The 20,759-nt window shown below is 47.3% G+C and overlaps 1 protein-coding gene across 1 annotated transcript in view; it reads left to right on the top strand.

Annotated features, from left to right (window-relative positions):
* Nucleotides 1-20,759, top strand: part of ZNF385A (zinc finger protein 385A) — an 80,709-nt gene that overhangs the window by 42,317 nt on the left and 17,633 nt on the right. The gene's annotated exons all lie outside the window — the stretch shown is intronic.

Below are 20,759 nucleotides of genomic sequence, written 5' to 3' on the forward strand. Positions count from 1 at the left end.
GGTTGTAATGTGCCTTCTTCACATGCAGAAGGACCCAGATCCCTGGTCTCAAATCCCAAAGAACTCCTGCCAATCACTATGAATGGAGCACTGGTTTTACTCAGCAGTGTGGATGGACCACAGGTTTTATGAGCGGAATCTCATCCCTAGCACATTCCACTGATCAGGAGGAATGGTTAACCCTTTTCCTTTCTGGGGGAAGGTATGATGAGTGCTTTTAAAGTTGACTGGGAATAGGAGCCCCATCAGTTACCTTTGTCCTTGCTCACTTTTTGAGCTCAATAAAAGATTAACTGCATTCTGCACAGCTGAAGGGCTGAGGGTGAAAACTAAGTGCTGCAGGTGGGGGAGGGTCGGGCTTGGTCACACATCCTGTCTTTGACGTCTTTTCTATCCTCTCAATGCTGGAAACCTGAGCTTGGCTTGTCAGCACCGGTGACGGCTGAGCAAGCGGGTAATTAAATCGCATCTAATTAAACATTGATTGTGGCTCTGATGGCTGGTAGAAATGGGAGCCGAGGCTCCAGCCAGCACTGCTCGCTTGGGGAGAGCTGCCTCCCAGCTGTGGAGGAGGGAGCTATGTGGTCTGTAAGGTACTCCCCTTCTCCTCTTGCAGTCCTGCACAGAAACATTCCATAGAATGCACTGGTACATCCTTCCCCACAGGGCTGCTGCCAAGTGTATTATCTCATCCAGTTGCTCTCTGAACCGAATGGGCCTTAGTCGTCGTAATGGCAGCCCCCGTGGTTGCCAGATTGGTCAATCATAAGACCTTGGCCATACAGGATCTTCTCCAAGTCCACCTCTCTGCCCCCACAGGCAGGGCTACTGCAGTATCCTCCAAACCCAGAGGACACAGCTGGCAGACATGCAACTCCTCCTGTTCCGTCCAACCAGGAAAGATCCTGAATGAACAGACTGAACCTGGCATGTATCACTGTGACCTGGTTTGCAGAAGCAAGAGGAATTGCAGTCTTCGAGCTCTAGGATACCGCAGCAGTTGTGATACCCTGTTGTGAGTCCATCCCCCTGTCAGTGCCGGATCCAGAAGTCATCCTGTTTTGAGTTTTTTCTGGATGTTTGAGATAGGATACGGATTTTGTTGCTTTAGTACCCACTCTGCTGTCTACTTCACTGCCTCAGCTGCTGGGGTGCTCTTGGGCAATGTTCCTTCTAAGGAGTCCACACTGGAACCTGGAATCTTTTCTGCAGCTCCAGCCTTCCATTCCTGGGCAAGATGCTCAAGGGAGCAGTGAGTCAACTCCTGAGATTGAGAGACTGATTATCTTGGTCCTTTTCATTCTGGTTTTTGACCTGGTTTTGCAACTGAAATAATGTTGGTAGCTCAATTGGTCAATCTAGGGCAGGTCTTAGATGTTCCTGTTAGTTCTTCTGGACCACAGTGACATTTGATACTATTGATCATGTATCCTTCTGGAACATCTGGCCAAGATGGGTTTTGGGAGCCTGCTTTATGATGACTCTGGTCTTCCTTGGAGGATAGATTTCAAAAGGTAGTGTTAGGGGAGTTCAGCTCTGCACTACTGTTTTTGACCTATGGTGTTCCTCAGGACTCAATTCTGTCCCCCATGCATTAAACATCTACATGAAACTTCTAAGGGAGGTCATTTAGGGTTTTGGCATGGGGTGTCATCAGTATGCGCATGACACCCAGTTTTACTTCTTTGCCATCCTCAGCTGGAGAAGTGGATACATCAAATTATAGCACAATCCTGTCTTGCGCTGGAGCAGGTAGGCCAGGAGGCCTGCACTGTATCCAACACAAGATAGGGACCCAAAGTGGCTCAGCCAGAGGCAAAGGGAAACTCTTACCTCCGGGTAAGCTACTGCAGCCCCTATGGGTCTCCTTAGACTTGCACCACCTCTGGGGGTAGCATAAGGAGAGCAGAGTGGATGCAGCCGCTCGGTGCTGCTCAGGAACAGGGGCTAAGATCCGGCATATCTGCTGGGTTCCAGCCCTGCTTCCTGCCTCCTGGCTGCCCACCCCAGACCCTTGCATCAGCTGAGCTTGGCCAACGCAAGGCTCCCTGTCTCAGTCGGCGCAGAGGCTGGATTCAGCCGTACACCAGCCCAGCCGACTATAGGGGAAGCACAAACATGCTTTACGGCACGTTTGCGATCCTCCTGGGCTGGCACAAGGGACTTGTGTTGGCCCAAGGGCAATTTAGGAATCTGCCCAAAGTGTCTTGGATTGGTGAAGGGCTGGATGTGAGCAAACAAACTGAAATTAAATCCTGTCATCTTAGATTCTCCTGGTCAAGAGAGCTGCTGATTCAGTGACGGCACATCTACCTATTGAAAAGGACTAAAAAGTTTGAGAACCACTGGTCCAAGCCACCAATGTGACCCATGATGCTTTTGCCTAGCTTCCACAGGTGTGCCAGCTCTGGGGATTTTGGTCTTAGTTCAGCCTGGCTTTGGGTATCCATGCCTTGGTCACCTCTTGTTTGGATTACTGTAATGTGCTTTCTGTGGGGCTGCCTTTGAAGTCCCTTTGGAAGCTTTGACTGGTACAAAATGCCACTGCCAGAATTTTATCAAGTGTGAGATGTTGTTTTGTGCCTCTGTTGTTCTGGCTGCATTGGTTGCCAGTTTGTTCCTGGGAACAATTCAGGGTGCTAGTCAGAGACATTCTGGGGGGGGCGGCAGTGGCAAGGGGAGCAAATGCCCCAGGACACCATGTCTCCAGAGGTGGTGCCACCTTCCTCACACCCCTGCCCCTGTCCAGGGGCTTTCTGAGAGCCAGGGAGGCTGCGTGTGGCCTCCCCAGCCCTCCTGAAGGCCAAAAATTGCTACTTTCAGTTTTTGACCAAAAAGCAGTAGTAGTGATTTTTATCCTTTTGGAGTCCTCTGAAGACCCCCTGACAACAGGGGTGGGGGGCTCTTGGTGGGGGAGGGGCAGCACCCTGTGGTCCTGGCTCCGGGCGTCACAGGGGCAAGTTCGTCAGTGGTTCTAGTTATTTCTTTTTTACAACCCTAAACAGCTTAGAACCAAGGTACCCGAGACCACCTTCCTCCACATGAGTTTGCCCATTCCCTGAGATTCACTGGGAAGGTGCTGTTGTGTGTTTCTCTCCAAAACATGGCTGATGAAGGACACCTGAGAGGGCCTTCTCCTTGGTCTCCCCCTCCCTCTGGAATTCCCTCCTGTAGGAGGTTCATTTTGCTCTCTTCTTCCTATTTTTTTCCAGAGGACACTGAAAACTTACCTGTTGACAGGCTTTCTCTGATTATACTTGATTGGTTAATTTTATTGCTCCCTTGATTTTTCTTTTTCTCTTTGAAGTAGAATAAGTTTCTGGAATTTGCTCTGCTGGCTTGTTGTTATGGTTTTTATTGTCTATTAATCTCTTTCATAAGCATCTTTGAAGAAAGGTGCAACATAAATCTTTTACAATAAACATAAATAAATATCCAGGTTGAGAGCTTTCATTTTTAGGGAAGGGGTAAAATATAGAACCAAAAATAAAATAATGATCATCTTTGTGGCTGATAGCTGTCTTGGATAACTCTGGTAAACTGGAAGGATACAGACTAGTGAAAAATAAGCAAACAGATCAGCTTGCAAATAAAGGGAGGTTTAGGGGTGAAAGCAGGACTGTCATTTGAGCAAGAGGCTAGTGGTTTTTATAAACCAGGAGCAACTTCAGAGCTGAGATGAGATTGTAGTATGTCAAGAGTCTATTTTTCTATGCTTAACCTATATACAGTAGTTTGTCCTATCCAAAAACAACAGTGTTGTGGGCCTGTATGAATATGCCTTAGCCTGAGTCAAACCATTGATCCATTTAGGTTTAGCCATTGTCCAGAGCGACTTGGAGCAGCAATCTAGAAATTCAGGGCAGGAGCGGCCTTTCCTAGCCCTTTCCTGGTGATCCCAGGGATTGAATGGTGTACGTGCAAAGCAGTTGCTCTGTCACTGAGCTAAAGCCCTTATAGTCAACAGCCTATTTCATCAGATTTATGAAAGTGATGGACTTAATGTGTCTGGGATAGGGCAGGGTGAGTCTGCTTTACAAGGTGAGATTAAAAAGTAAACAGCCACATTCAGACATCAGAGACACCGCACATGAATTACTCAGCTAATATGAAGTCCCAGTCGCTCAGAATCAAAAAGCCAGTAGACGGGACCAGAAACACCCAAGTCCTTGCAGGCGGGTGTTTAATCTGCATACATTATCTACATGGTGAGATAATTACTGTGTGCAGCAACTTAACCAACCCAGTTCTCTATTCAAGCCAACAATAATAATGTGCATCTGTTAGTGAAATCCAGTTAAGTAACCTCATTCTAATGGATGTGGTTGACTTTGGGGAGTTGAGCATTTCATAGAAGTCTTAAATTTGCCAGGCTGGCTTTTATTTCCCTATCTTTTAATGCATTGCAAAATGCATATTGTTCCTTTTAGCCTTGAAAGAGGCCGTTAGGGTAGCCTGCAAAAAAGACACAAAAATGTAAAACACACAATTGGAAATTAGGCTAAAGAAAGAAAACCGACACCACAAGAAACAATTAATTCAGGCCAGTTCATAAGAGCAGCAGTTCCAGTCCTAGCTAGGGGGCAAAAGTGCATGTCTAAACAAGAAGATTTTTCCAAGCTCCTCAATGCCACCAGCAAGTCAGCCCAGCAGGTTTTCTTAGGAAGCAAGTTCCACAAAAAGGGAATGCACCAAAAGATCTGAAATTCTTTAAAACCATCCTCTAAACCAGCAGTTTTCAACCTTTTTCATTTCACAGCATGCTGGCAAGGCGCTAAATTTATCAAGGCACACCATCAATTTTTTCAACAATTGACACAGCCCACTGCATTGCCAGCGGAGTGAGGTGAGGTTTCATCTCCCAGTGGCTCTACTAATAAATGACCTGCCCCCAAACTCCCCTGGCATTCCTGTGAATCATTTGCCTCACACCAATGTGACATAGCACATTGGTTGAAAATCACTGCTTTAAAAGATGCACTTCAAATCAAAATTGGTAATGTTTGGTTTGTTTTTTTAAATATTGCTTTGAGTTTGGGCACAATCCTACCCTGTGCTGGAACAGGCAAGCCAAGAGGCTTGCGCTGTATCCAGCGCAGGATAGGGGCCATGAGCAGCTCAGCCAGAGGCAAGGGAAAACATTTCCTCTTACCTCCAGGTAAGGGCCGCTGGCCCCTATGGGTTTCCTCGGACTTGTGCCACCTCTTGAGGTGGCGCAAGTCTGAGTAGAGTGGAGCGACTTGGAGCTGCTCCATTCTCCCTGGGAGCAGGGGTTGGGATCCGGAATAAGTGCCAGATTTGAGCCCCACCTCCCGCTCCCTGCCCACCTGCCCCCGGGGCTGCCCACCACCCACCCTCCCCCCATCCAGGAACATTTCCTTCCCGCCTCCTCGCCGTCCCCCACCTACTTCAGAGCCTTGCGTCGGTGCAGCCATGCCGCAAGGCGCTCAGACGAAGTCAGCACAGAGGTTTCTTTCAGCCTCTGCAGGCCAGCGCTTCCCAGTCTCAGCGCTTCCCTCTGAGCGCCAGCCCAGCTTCCTCCCAAGGAGGTGAAAATGACTTGCACCAGCCCAAGTCAAGGGCTGGATTGCACCTGAGGGATGGCATCTGCCCATGGTGCACAACCAGGAGTGCAGGAAACATCCTTTGTAAAGACAAGCACAGCTCCTGCTTAGAGAAGAGCGCATGCAGCACCTTCACCAGCTATCTGGATAGGTAGGAAACTCTAGAAAGAAACAGACCTGAGAACCTGTGCAAATACTTCTAAACTGGGGAGATCAGCTGCATCAGATCTCTGGACCTCAAGCACTTTTCCCCCTCCACCCAGCTAGAGGAGAAGAGCCATTTGTGGCATCAACACAAGCAAAGCTGCCTACATGATTGTCTTCCCATTTAGGTGTAGGGAAGAGATAAGATGCCTGCTTAGCCCCAGTCTATATGCCATGTTCCCAACTGCCAGTGAATGCCAGTTGTCTGCTGCATTCTCTTGCCCCTATCCTCCATCCAGTCAAACCATTTTCCTTCTCACACAGTTTGGCAGTCTCTGAATGCGTTGTCTTTCTAACAGAACTAACCTGTGAGTCCAGGGCTGTGCTGGTTTGAACCAGAACCCTGGATTCTCACACCTGGAACTAGCTGAAACTTTGTAAGAATCCAGAGCAGACAAACCCTGGCTTGTTCTTAAACTTAATCCAGAGATTACTGGGTTCACATTTTCCAGCATAGGAGAGGTGAAAATTGTTTAAATGAACAAACACCTGAAAGTCAATGCAGGGTTTTCAGTGAGTTCATCTGCATGCTTTCAGTTCAGGATATAGGCTCTAGCTTTCAGGATATGCACTGACCTGTTTGCAAGATGTTCAGAAGGCACATGTGTACCCATGCACACAGACACACACGCACAGACATGCAATCAGACACAGAATTCCTCCTTCTAAGTAAAGAGGCACCTTTAAAGTGCAAAGGGGAGATGAATTGTCCCTATCTGTCCCAGGGTATTGTCTTTTCGAGCAGCTCCTTACTAGTGTGACTCTTTGTTTTAGATTGGGGTCTCCAAACTTTTTGGCCAGAGGGTCACATCAAATATCTGGCATGGTGTGGAGTTCCGGAAAAAAAATTTAAATATAAAATTTAAATAAATAAATTAGAGATGGAACTTAGATGAGTGAATAGATGAATGAATGGGCTCATTCATTCAACCTCTCTGGCCCTCAGAACACCCTCCAGACACAATCAGAGCACAGTTCTGGTCATGTTCAGTTGAGCGGGCCAGAGGCTTTCAGGGGACAAGAGGTTGGCCGCGGGCCAGAAAGAGGCTTGCTGCGAGCTGCATCTGGCCCCCGGGCCGGGGTTTGGAGACCCCATTCTAGATTGTAAATCCCATTGAAACAAAGAACGCTTTCTTTTTCCATTTATTCTGCTATCTAAGCAACCTTGTGAACTTTTTTTGTTGTTGAAAAGCGGCATGTAAATATTTTTTAAAATAGTGTGAAGCAAGTATTTGCTGTAGGTTTATCCCGTCCCCGCCTTTTTTTTTAACAAGGTCCCTCACATTTACTCTGAACTTTGTAGGGTTCTGAATGCCCATAGCTGAGAATGTTCATCAGTTCTAGCAAATGCTTGGCATGGATGCTGTCGTCTAATGATGTTGGAAGTTCTAAGAATGGTTACTCAAGTCTTTTGCTTTCTGGCCATCAATGACCTCAGACATATATTTATGGGTTCCCCCGACTTCCATAAGAAAGACTTGCTCACTTTTTGTTGAGGCTTTTAGGATGCGTAGGGGTGGCAAGAAGTTGATTCAGGTGACTCACTAAAGAAGGGTGTAAGTTAAACAGAGCACACGCTGCTCCTTTTCACACTTGCCATATGTTTCTGGCTAGACAAGGGCTGGTTTACATTGTTGTCATAACAAGCCTGGGCAGGGCTCCAAAGCCATGTTCTAACCAGAAGATCTTGCTCAAGGCTTTTCATTCTCTATTCAGAGAAACCCAGGTGGTACACATGCAGCTTGTGTAAGTTCATTGAATGAATACAGGCCTTGTATGCAAGAACCAGAGTGGTGCAGTGGTTAGAGAGCTGGACTTCACAGCAGTGAGACCCGGGTTCAAATCTCTGCTCAGCCAAAATCTCAGCAATTTTCAATCAGTGTGCCGGGGCACATTTGTGTTCCGTGAATGGTCTGCAGTCCTACTGCAGGAGCTGGAGGAGGGTCATTTATTAGTGGGGCCATTGGGGGATGTGAGCCCCCCACCAGGAGTGCAGTGTGCCTTGTCAATTGTCAAAAAACTGATGGTGTGCCCTGACAGTTTTAGCACCTTCTCAGTTTGCAGTGAGATGAATCAGGTTTAAAAATTGCTGACCTGTTATAGGGTTGTGAGAATATAGGGTGAGAATAACATGGGAGGAAGTGGGCACCATGCACGTCACCCTAAGCCAGGGGTGTCACACTTGTTTCATACTGAGGGCCGAATAGCATTCATGATGCCTGCTGAGGGCTGAAAGTGATGCCATTAGGCAGGAAGTGATGTCATTAAACCGGTCATAACCAAAAATAAGCACTTTTCACTTAGGAACTCGTTAGCTGCAAATGACAGAAGAGAAAACACACAAATCTTGATCATGTTTCAAGACATGGGAGAGTCTAATTTTCATGTGGGCTGCCCTTTCAGCAGTGCCACCTCAGCACTGCTAAGCAGATAAGAGCCCGAGGGCCTGATAAAAAACTTCTGTGGGCCGCATCTAGCCCCCGGACCTTGTTTTACACCTCTGCCCTAAGCTCTTCGGTGTAGTAGGAACATTTTCATAAACTGTTTTTGGTTGGTCTAAACCTAAAAACAAACACAAGCTCACAGGGATTGTGGTTTCCTGCTAGATCTCAGGAGGAAGATTTACCACGAGTGAGGAGTAAGATTTATTTACTATGTACTTGGAGAATATCAGGGATTCTTCCATCCCAATGGCAACCATCTCAGATGGTAAACCTACACTTCACAGGCCTTTAACTTATGTTGAACGTGAAATTGGGGCCTTGGAAGTTAATTCCAGCATATTGATTTTGTAGAGGGCCTTGCAGTATTAAGTGAAGAGCTTGGCAAAAAATCAGAGAATAGTATACCTAATAGATAGGGCAACGGTCTCCAAACTGAAGACCACAAAGTATTGGGAAGACCTTCCCTACCATGAACAGAGCTTACTGTTCTGCCATGTTGCAGCTTTTCTGGGCATCAGATCTGGACAACTCTGGGCAGTTACGTCAATGTTCCAATGCCCCAGCAGGCATTGCACCCAGATTTCTGGGCAGACTTGACTGCCCAGAGCAGTGTTTCTCAAACTGTGGGTCAGGACCCACTAGGTTGGTTGTGAGCCCATTTCAGGTGGGTCCCCATTCATTTCAATATTTTATTTTTAATAGACTGGACGCTACCATGGTATGTGACTGCATTTGGGAAAATGCTACAGTTTGTACTTTTAACAGACTGCTATGTATGTGTTTTTAACAATGATAGTAAATAAGACTTACTCGTGAGTAAGTGTGGGTAGGCTTGCAGCCTAGAATTGTGAAAAAATTTTCCTGCTTGATTACATCACTTCCGGTTATGACATCACTTCTGGTTGGTTCCGACAGATTCTCATTCTAAAAAGTGGGTCCCAATGCTAAATGTGTGAGAAACACTGGCCCAGAGTGTTGCGTTGTCCAGATCTGGTGCCCAGAAGAGCCATGGCAGGGCATAACATTAAGCAGGCAGGAGGTCTTGTCTAGAGGGAAGAGCCTACTAACATCCACAAGGTCGCCAGTTCGAGGCCACCGGCACCGTGCGACCTTGGAGCAGCTGACAAGCTGAAGCCGAGCAATTCCATCTGCTCTGAGCGTGGGAGGATGGAGGCCAGAATGTGAAGCCAGATCAGAATGAAACACCTTGAATGTAGTCGTTCTTGAAAGAAAGAACCTTCTTTGAAATTGTAAAAATCCCTATTTAATAGGGATTTAATAAAGCCTGCCTATGTAAACCGCCTTGAATAAAGTCTTGAATAAAGACCAAGAAAGGCGGTATATAAATACCTGTTATTATTATTATTATTTCATTGCTCACAATGGGGGGGGGGGGATTCTCCCAAACCTGGATCTGACCCACGGGCCGGGGTTTAGAGAGACCGGAGATGGGGCTTGATCCACCAACTAACATCAGTTGTGATAAAGGTCCACTGAAACAAATTTGTTGCAATGAACATAAAACCTGTTGCTTTCAATAGAACTTTGTGCAGCAAACTTTAGGTAGAGGCCAAAATATTAGGTTTTCCAAGTTCTTAAGTAGTCTTATTTCCTGTGCTTTTAGCAGCTCACAGGAATCAAGCCAGCAAGGCTTTTCCCATAATTTTATTTCTCTGTCAGAGAATAGTTTACCTGCTGTCATGCTTATGTCAGGCTACTGCTAAAGGAGCAGACTAGTAAAAAGATGGTCACCCCAAGTGTACTTGAACCTAGTCAAGTTCCAGCCCTAGTTCTGCCGCGAACCAGTTTTATGGCCTAAACCAAAGATAGAGTTGCCTCCCTTCGTCTCTTTTGACAGAGTTGCCCTCCTTCTCTCACTGCGCCTGAAAGGCAGTGATTTAGCAAAAGAAGCTTTTCTTGGTATGAAGATGAATCACACAATGATTAAAGACTCCGGAGCAAGGCCAATAAAAAGTCGTCATTCAGAGTCAAAGAAGTTTGAAAGAAGAAAGTACAAAAGCACTAGATCTTGCTTTGCACAACTTGTGGTGGAATTGCCCATAATGCGGTCGTAGTTTTCATCTGTCAGGCAGGCGCACGGTGACCTACTTCAGGGCGGAACTGTGTGGATGTGAAAAGATTAGGATTGCATAGGCATTTTAACATGGTTTTGGAGATTATTTTATTTTTACCCTGCTTGTCCTCCAAGGAACTCAAGGCATTGTATACAGTTTTCCCTCCTGATTTATCTTCGCAACAACCTGATGAGGTAGGTTAGACTGAGAAAGTGTGAGCAGTGAGCAGCCCAATCCTGAGCTTCCCGGCACACCAGGCTGCCGTGGCATCAAGTGGCTGCCGCAGCATCCTAAGCACAACCAGGCAGCCTGTGGCAACTCCTCAGCAGAAGGGGGCTCTGGTAAGAGAAGTGGCCCCACAATGGGGCTTCTTGATTCTGTGGCAGCTCTGGAGCCGGTGTGGAATCGGAGACTCCCATGTCGGACTGCACAGCCTGACACAGGGCTTAGGATCCAGTGGAGCCAAGCACCACTGGTTCACCCTCCTCCCGTCCCACTCCCTTCCCCACCACGCCTCCTCCCCACCCTTCGCCCACCTCCTCCCTGCCTCCCCCTGCCCTGGAACATCCCCTCCCAACCTCCCCCCACACCCTCACTCACCTCTCTGCTGCCAGGTAGTTCGGGCAGTTGCCGGGCAGCGGAATGCAGGCCCAGCATGGGCTCGCACTAGGCTAGTTCCAGCACTGGGCCTGTGGTAAGGGCTCACAAATGTGCCTCACAGCACGTTTGTGACAGTACACACACTGGCAGTAATCCCGGTGTGTGTGATCTGGATAGGGCCCTTAGTGAGCTTCATGGCTGAGTGGAGTCTGACACTAACCATTGTACCACACTGAATTCTACTAGCTGAAATAAATTAGACAAATGTACATGGACTGGGCTTTCACATAGTGGAACGCCAACACAGGAGTTGGGCAGAGAACTCTAGCATCATCCCTTTGACCACAGTCAGTTCTGTTAAGGGTCCATTTGAACTCTTTGGAAAGAACCACTGCCACGTTTTTTAATTGTATCATAAGCTGTAAGGACTAGAAACTTGTTTGTTTTTAAATGAAAGCTGGGGTTCTCAGGATGTTGTACTGGGCACCAAATATTACATTCAGAGCAATGCAGTCAAAAGTGGACAGTGTCCATGCAGCATTCCCTATATTAAGCTAAAACTGCTCCTTTCTTTTTTACCTCCAACCCTGAACCCATTTCCGTATAATCGATCAAAGGGACTATACTGTACTTGGAACAGGAAGTCTCCCCTCTAGCTCCTGTCCATTTCTCCCATGTGATTTGCTTTCTTGAAGAAAACTGACAACTAAAGCCTGTTAGAAATACAATTGTTGCATGCCTATCTGTGAATGAAAACCACATGCTGGGCTGGCAAGCTCATAAGTTCTATCTCACAGGCTCAGACTGTGCCTGTGCAGCATTGCACAGCTTTCTCTCCCCCCTCCCACCCCCGCAAGGTCCTGAAGTGCATACAGAATATAATGCAAACAAATGCATTAAACAAATATAATGCAAACAAAAACAAATGAACACTGAGAATGTCAGGAATCTAACAGCTGGACCAAGCCAATGCTTTGTTTTGTGGTACTGTTTCAGCCATGAAACGAGTGTTATAAACTAAAACTACTTTAGTTCATGAATCAAGGAGGCAAGACAATTTGGGAGACCAGCATATTCTGCTTAATATGCATGAAGGTTTAGCCTGGGGGCTGGTTGATTGTTTAATAAATGCGTACACCACTTTTCCAGATTAAAATCTGCCCAAAGCAACTTGCATAGCGACATAACAACATAGCCATAAACAAATCCAGTAGCATAAAATCTGTGTTGGCTAAAATATTGTAATTAGGGGTGCAATCCTAACTCCCCCCCCCCCCATTAGGCCAGTTCAAGTCACTTGCACCAACTTGGGGCTGTCACAAATATGCCATAAGGCACTTTTACGTTGACTTAAGAGTCAAGAGGAAATGCGCAAGGAGTTGTGCTGACCTCCTCACACCAGATCCGGGCCTGGCATAGTAAGATTACGTTGGCCGAGCTTGGCTGACAGAGGGGTTTAGGGTGGGGAGGGAGAGGGCAGGGAGGAGACAGGAAGGAGGCGTTCCAGGGCGGGAGGAGCGTGGGCAGCAGGTCCTAACCCTGTTCCTCCTTATCCTAACCCTTATCCTAACCCTTATCCTAACCCTGTTCCTCTGGGTAGCACGGAGTGGTCTAGGCCGCTCCACTCTGCTCAGATCTGTGCCACCTCCTAAGGTGGCGCAGATCCGAGTAGACCCATTGGGGCCACTTTGGCTCTCCCTGGGATAAGGGGAAAAGTTTCCCCTTGCCCCTAACAGAGCAGCAGTCGGCTCCAAACTTGTGCTGGATACAGTGCAGGCCCACTGGCCTGCCTGTTCCAGCGCAAGTTAGGATTGTGCTGGGGCAGCCCAATCCTGAGCTGCCCAGGGCGTGCGGCTACAGCAGTGCCAAGAATGGATGCTGTCGCATCCTGCATGTCTCAGTTTGCTGCGGGCGGCGCCTTGGGAGAAGGGGACTTTTGTCCCCTTCCCCCAGTTAAGGGAAGCAGCCCCACAGTGGGGCTACTCACTTGATTGGCGGTAAAGTAAAGGTGGTCATGTAGGGCACCAAGCAGACAGGATCTGGTGGACCTGAGCTCCACCAGACCTGCCTCCTGCCTCCCTGCTCCATCCCCCTGGCACGCCTCCTGCCCACCCTCTCTCCTCCCATCACCGGCCTCTCCCACCCCGGAATGCCTCTTCCCCCCACTTACCCCGCGGCTCAGCGGTCCATGAGACTATTAAGTAGCGGAGGACAAGCGCCTGCCTGGCACTAGCCCAGCGCTGGCCAGTGTTGGGCTAGCATGAGTGCTGGCCCGGCAGTAAGCCTCACAGACATGCCTTACGGCATGTTTGCAACAATGCGCTCCGGCATAAAGCCGGAGCGCCAAGCTCAGGATTGGGCTCTGAGTCAGTTAAGCCATTTCTGCCCAATGTTGCATATACACAACAGGAATCAAATGTGTACACCTGTGGACTGGGCAGAAATGGGTTAAAAACATCAGCAGTTAAAACAGCTTGTCAGGTTAAAACACAGGGCTAAAATAATCTAAAACCCCGGTGAAGCAGATGTGCTTGGAGGAAAGGCAATGAATGTGGGGGCCTGAAGGGACCTTGTTGGGCAAGAAGTTCCATAGGTGTTGTGCCAGCACTGAAAAGGTCCTGCATTTGGTCATTGCTATCAAACCTGCAAGAAGGCCAGAGAGCAGAGGCTGGAAAGATGTCCTATGAACCTGGATAGGTTTTATGTTCAAAGGTGTTCCTTCAGGTCGGTTAGCCTCGGTCACATAAGGCTTTAATAACCAACATTTGGGTTACAAACTGGTAGCTAGCACTGTGCATGCAAGACAGACACGATATGCTCTGAGCGCCTCCTGTCAGCTGTGGCTGAGGCGCTGTATTTGGCCCCAGCTGCAGTTTCTGGAGCTTACCCTCTTTCTTGCTGGGGCTGCTCCTGAGCCTTTGACAAAAGCTTGACATGCACAAGTGGAGCATGGAAAGCTTTGCCTGTTACAGTTGTCTGTGTCAGGTTACTGTTAAAGACACAGGAGCAGGGCCAGGTGTGGGTCCTGAAACAAAGATAGTAACCTTAGCTATAGCCGAAGTGCTTTGCGTACAGAAGGTCCCAGGTTCATTCCACAGCAGTTCCAGGGAGAGGATCTCTGGTACCAGGGACTTTCTGTCCTGGAAACCTTGAAGAGTTTTGTGTTTTTTTTTCCCAGTCAAGAGTAAACAATACTGAGCTAGTTAGGTGGCCTGACTCAGCAGAAGTTAGCTTCATATGTTCATAACTGGCCTCAACATCCTGTCTCAACACATCTGGAACAAAGAGGCAGGATTTTCCAAAAGCCATGAGCCAGGGTCACCAGATGCCCCAGAGTGGAGGCTCTGCTGGCTTTCTTAGTTGTGCAGGGAGTTGATTTTGGCAAGTGCTCCTTTCTGTGCCAGAGCACTGCAATGGTGAGAGAAGTGGCACTTGCTGGAATTCCTGCTTGGGTGAGTTCTCTGGCATCTTGATGCAATTCTCTGACCTCTGGTCACGCTAGCATGAACCCCCAACACTTCTCTCTGTTGTTCAACATTGAAACAGAAGTTCACCAAACCACTCCCTGGAACTGTGACGTCTTTTCTCTCTCTTATCGGCCATGCAGTTTCTAGGTTGAAACCAGAGCTGCATTTCTAATGGAAGAAGTGATCCTATAAAGCCAGCAAGAGAGATTGTCAAGTGCAGGTGACCTGGGATTGGGCAGTCACATCTTTCAGGCATTCTTGGAGAACTAACAGCTCTGGGCACTGGCGACTGCTGTGCTCGATATCAAGCTCACTCGTCCTGCCGTACTATCGGTTCTGCGTGCCGAGCCTAGGGAGCCTTTTGTTTCTGTTTCTGTGTTGTGACTGTGTTAATGAAATAATGGGGGATAATTGGAAGCACATGCCTGGCTGTTGTTTGTGCCGGTGACAAGCTGATCTGGGCTGGGCGAGGCTGAGCTGGGCCAAGTAGGCATCTGTCTGAGCCTAAAACCCATCAACAACAAAGTCTGATTCTAATTGTTTAGAATTGGAACTAATAATAGCTGCTTGCTTTGAGGCAAATGAGAGCAACACCCTTGATCTGCTGATTCTACAGTAGTGTGCAGCTCAGGCAAAGGGGGAGCTGGCAGCTGTCCTTGACCTATGAGACATCACTGCTGAGAGCATACATTGAGAAGGACAGGGGGACAGGTTTCCATTCCAGGTAGCGCTATAAGGTATTAAGAATGCCCTGCCACCACCAGTGTTACCCCAATGATAAGGTGGACAAGAGAGGAAATTTTGCAAGAATAGCTTTTCTTGCCCTTGTAGATCATGCTATCTCAAACAATTATTTCATCTACAAACCTATCAAAACAGGGGTGTCAAATTCATTTCATAGAGTGGGCCAGATAGCATCCGTAGCACCTTCTGAGGGCCATAGGTGGCATCAGTAAGCAGGTGATAGCCAGAAATAAGCACTTCGTTCTCAGGTAGGAACTCACTAGCTGGCAATGACAGAAGGGAAAATATGCAAATCTTGATCATGTTTTCAAAACATGGGAGAGCCCAATTATCATGCAGGCTGGCCTTTTAGCAGTGCTTCTGCTGAGGCATCAATTTGCAGCTCCGCAGCTGTCAAGTGATGCCTCAGCAGAAACAGTGCTGCTGAAAGGGTGGCTCATGTGATATTTAGGCTCTCCAAGTGCCTCAACAGCAGCATCTTCTCTCATCTGTTTTGGTCTGTCCCTTCTCCTGCAGCATTCCTTGCCTCCTTCCATCTCTTCCTCCCAGAGCCTCAGCAGAGTGGTACTGCTGAAAGGGTAGTGCTGGCAGAGCCCAAATCTTGTAGGCTGGATAAAGACCTTCCACAGGCTGTGTCTGGCCCACAAACTTTATATTTGACATCCCTATATTAAAAGAATGGATTCTCTTGGTCACCGTGTTGTAGGCACTACATTTCCTGGGAGGGTGTGTGAACAATGAAGGGCACAATTCACACCCACTTTCCAACACTGACATATGGGCAATGCAGCTCTGAGGTAAGGGAACAAACATACCATTACTTTGAGGAGGCCTCTGTGAGTGCCACCCAACTGCAGGATGCAGCACACGTCCCATAGGCACAGCTATGCCAGTGCTGGAAAGTTGGTTAAGATTTGGGCCGAAGTCGCCTTATCCTGGGTGAGGCCATCAGTTTATCTCACTCACTGTTAGTTATAGCAGCACTTCCAACTTCTAAATGGAGATTTTCCGCAGGCCTTACCTTGAGGTGCCAAGAACTGAACCTTGGCCTTTCTGCATGCAGGGTATGTGATCTACCATTGAGCAACAGCCTCTCCTCAGAGCGTTGGTTGTGTCACCGGCATGTCAAGATGGCAGCTGCTTCCCAGCCTTCACTAAAACCAAGGCTTTCTTTGAGAAGGAGTTTCACATTTTCTTCTGACAGGACTCCTATGCTCTTAAGAGATGCATGGTGGGCAGGAGTGATTGTACCTGTATGAAGATGATGTCACAGGAGTGATTGTACCTGTATGAAGATGATGTCACAGGGAAAGATTAACCTGTTGAATGCCTGCCTGTCACACAGCTGTTGAAAGCATAGGAACTTTCTGAAAGCAGAAGGGGGGAAAGGGGGGACAGAGGGAAGCTATATAGACTTGCCAGCTTCTTATCTTCAACAGTACTCTGTCGTGCAGATATTGAACAGATAGTGCTTTTTCCTGGCATGGAAAGTAACAGGAAAAATTTCACCTGCTTGATTACTTTGTGGCAGTCTGTTGCTAAAGGCATAGCAGCAATTGGAAAAAAAAAATTGGCAACCTAAAAATAATAGCTGCTTGACAGTGGATTGCATGATTTTATGTGTGTGAGATCTGAGGTTCAGTGCTTACTATCTCTTATTCAAAAAAATCCACCATTTGCTCTCTCTGCCTAAGGCCATGGAGAACTGGCTTTGCAATGCTCACCATCAGTTAGCACTAACAATGGTGGCCTAAATCCTGGTAGTTTCAAGCCACCTCAGAAATGGAGTGAGTGTTGCCTCCAGTTAAGAGCTCAGGGAGTGTTACTCAAATCAAAGAAAAGGATGGGACCCAAGATGCACAGACAAATGGAATGCTCCAAGGTCCCCTAAGAAGAGAATCTGTGGAATCTCCCAATACCAGGATAAAGCAGTTAACTTTCATGCAGAGGCAACCAGCACATGTTGGGGTTTTTTTCCATACTAATTGGCATTAGCTAAGGTTGCCTGGGAATTTCTCCTATGCTTTAAAATCCCATGATGCAGCAGGAGATAAGGAAGACGTAGCTTCCCTCACCCGTTCACTCCTAGCTGTGTCCCCTTGTCTTTCTAGTTGCATGCTACAGCTGCAGGGTGGTGGTGATGGTAGCAGGCAGATTACCAGCGAGGAACGAGTGGAAGCGATGTCTTCTGTGCGCCTGCTGCACAAGAGCATTTCAAAGCATGGGAGAAATCTCAAGTTGTGAGCAGCAGTCCTAGTCAGGGCAGATTAAAAGGGCAAGGCACAGTGTGTATACAGTAGTCTCATGTGGCTAGTTAGGATTCTTCTTTCACATCAGTAATTGCAAGTGTTTTGTTCAGTTTCCATAGAACACAAGGCCTTTGTAAAATAATGTTCTCCCAGAGCTGAATTTCAGCAGAGCCTCAGAGCTGAGACCTGAAACCTGTGGCAGTCCAACTGGGTCCATAGCCTGATGCTGCCCTTGATCTGGCACTGCTGCTGTGCAGGGTTGCAAAAGAAAGACAGACCCAGGAAGAAGAGGCAAGCCACTTATCTCTCTCTCTCCCCTTCCCATGCAATCCTTTTCAACAAAACAGGAAATGAAGGCCATGCTGGGAGCTCCCAGCATATCTTGCACTTCCAGTGGGAGAGTGCAAGGATAGAGCAAAGTAAATAGGTAGGTTTGTGGATGTTCCACTAAAGTGAGCAGGAAGCAGATAAATATGACTCTGTCTGCAGTTAGTTGGAGGGAGGCAGTGGCTGATGTGGGGTAAATGACATCCCAAGACTGCTGCCTCCTACTACCCACTTCTCAACATGAGCTGTTTCATGGCCGGGCTGACCCTGCTAGGGACATAGGTCAGCCATCGAGACCAATGGTGAAGGTGAATTAAGAATGGTGCAAATTAGACGAATGGCATGTTTTGAGAACCTGGTTCCTAAATTCTAACTCAGCGCTATGTTGGGCTACTTTGTACTAGAGAGGTAATGTCTTCCTCTTTGCATTATCCCAGAAAAGAACAGATTTGCCTAAAAGGTATTAGTTGTGTCTTTTTCTCAGTCTCCCTCAAGGCTCATAAACCCTATAGCCTTTCAGTTCAGAAACACACAACAAACAAGGCTCAAATCCCATTTGGAGCTGAAAGATGAAAAAGCTCTTCCTGCTTAAGGATCCCAAAGGGTAGAAGGGAGGACCCACTGAAATGCACACCCATCCTACAGCTCAGATTGCCTGGGGGGTGTGCTGTCTGTACAGAACTGCTTGTATTTAGGGGGCCAATGCATTTAGCCAGTGGAGGTGATGGGGAACATTTTGCAGATGAGCGTCTACCCCTGGGCTTACTCACATTTGCAACTCCTGCGTCTGTTCTAAGATCCTGATTATTCTCTGAAGGTCATGTATGCTTACTGTCTTATTGCATATCCACAGTGGTGTCACTAGGTGCAGGAGGCCAGTGCATCACCCCCATGATTGGTCTTCTCCCATGCAGTGGGCAGTGTACCATCACCCCACCCCCACTGTTTCCTGTTGATAGACACAAATATTTCAACATAATAATAATAATAATAATAATACAGGTATTTCTATACCGCCTTTCTTGGTCCTCAGATTTCTCCTTAGACTTTATTCAAGGCGGTTTACATAGGCAGGCAAATTTAAATCCCCGTAGGGATTTTTACAATTTGAAAGAAGGTTTCTATCTTTCTATCTAAGAAACCACAACATTCAGGTGTTTCTTTCTTGATCTGGCCGCACATTCTGGCCTCCATCCTCCCACGCTCAGAGCAGATGGAATAGCTCGGCTCAGCTTGTCAGCTGCTTCAAGGTCGCACGGTGCCGGTGGCCTCGAACTGGCAACCTTTGGATGTTATCTTCAGGCAAACATGGTTTGTTTCATTGCATTCTGCTGTAAATTATGCATAAAATGGTATATAACTTGATGGATAATTGCTACAAACCGTGATTTTAATGATTTTGGTCACTAGTAGTGTCACCACCACCACCCCTGAGGATGTAACCTTATTAACACCTTATTGGTTCAATGCTGTGTCATAATGATATCTCATTGGCTCTTCAAACAATCTATGTCATTGGTCCGTTCTGAGTTAAAGAAATGTACTTTTTTGTCACATAAGACAGTTGCATTTTTGTTTTCTGGTTTTTGGGCCATAACTTTCAATAGAATGGAGATATTTCACTCTGGTTTTTTTCATTGAATTCTGCTGTAAATTACACATTGAATAGTATATAGCATGATGGTATTATTCTTACAAACCGCAATTTTAGCGGTTTTGGTCGCCCCTCCTCGTGCTCATCACCCAGTGCGGTCTGTACCCCCAGCACCCCAGCCACTGCATATCTATGTCCCTCTTTGCTATAAACTATTTACATCTTCCCTCACAGTGGTTATGGGGGGGAGCCCTGATACCAGTGCTACCGTCCTTCCATACCTTTCCCATGCCAGGGCCAAAATCAGTACACCTGCCACCCCAAGAACAGAGCCAGGCAGAGGAATTCCATCCTCAAAAGCTTTCCTCCTATTTATGTGAAGAATTCCCCCCAAACTGCCCCTGAAACAGCATGACCTAGCACTGGAACAGTCTGCCTTTTGCAGCAGTGGGCTTTCCCTCGTTTTATATTTCCAGAGGCTGGATGTTCACCTTCCAGGGCTGCTGTAGCAGTTGCCTGCACAGAGCCAGGACTTAGACTAGATGAGCTCGCAGGTCCCTTCCTCCTAGACTACATGTTATTGGATGTAAACCAGGGGTCTCCAAACCCTGGCCAGGGGGCCAGATGCGGCCTGCGGCAAGCCTCTATCTGGCTCACAGCCAGCCTCTTGTCCCTTGAAAGCCTCTGGTCCACTCGACTGAACATGACCAGAGCTGTGCTCTGATTGCATCTGGAGGGTGTTCTGAGGGCCAGAGAGGCTGAGTGAATGAGCCCACTCATTCATGTATTTATTCATCTAAGTTCCATCTCTAATTTATTTATTTAAATTTTATATTTAATTTTTTTTCCGGCCCTCAGCACTGCGCTAGATATTTCATGTGGCTCTCTGGCCAAAATGTTTGGAGACCCCTGATGTAGACTACATGTAGTCTAGGAGAACAGGAGCAAGGCTGTGGCTGAGTTCAACTGAAAGAAGGCAGATGAAAAGTTGAAACATAACAAGAGTTTAGAAGCAAACAAATTCTCTAACAGAATCATATAAAGTTAGAGTTGGAATTAACCTTAGAGGTCATCTAGTCCCAGCTCACTACAAGCAGCTGCTACAGCATCTCTGACATGAGGCTGTTCAGCCTCTGTGTGAAAATCTCCAGTGAAGGAGAACCTGATACTGCACGAAGTAGACTGTTACAGTGCTGGACAGCTCTTAAAGTTAAGAAATTATTCCTCATGCCTGGCCTAAATCTACTTCCCTGTAGTTTCAGCCATTGATTTTAGCCCTGCCCGCGGGAACCACAAATAGTAAGCCCTCCCTTCTGTGTGACTGTCCTCCAGATGCTTGAAGACAGCGATCATATCTCCCCTTAGTCTTCTCTGCTCCAGGCTAAACATACCAAACTCTTTTAACTGTTCCTCATAGGACTTGGTTTCCAGACCCCTCACTATCTTTGTTGCCTTCCTCTGAGCATTTAGCTCACTGGCCCATATCTCAAA

The sequence above is a fragment of the Tiliqua scincoides genome, chromosome 2 (genome assembly GCF_035046505.1).
Source record: "Tiliqua scincoides isolate rTilSci1 chromosome 2, rTilSci1.hap2, whole genome shotgun sequence".
NCBI lineage: Eukaryota > Metazoa > Chordata > Lepidosauria > Squamata > Scincidae > Tiliqua > Tiliqua scincoides.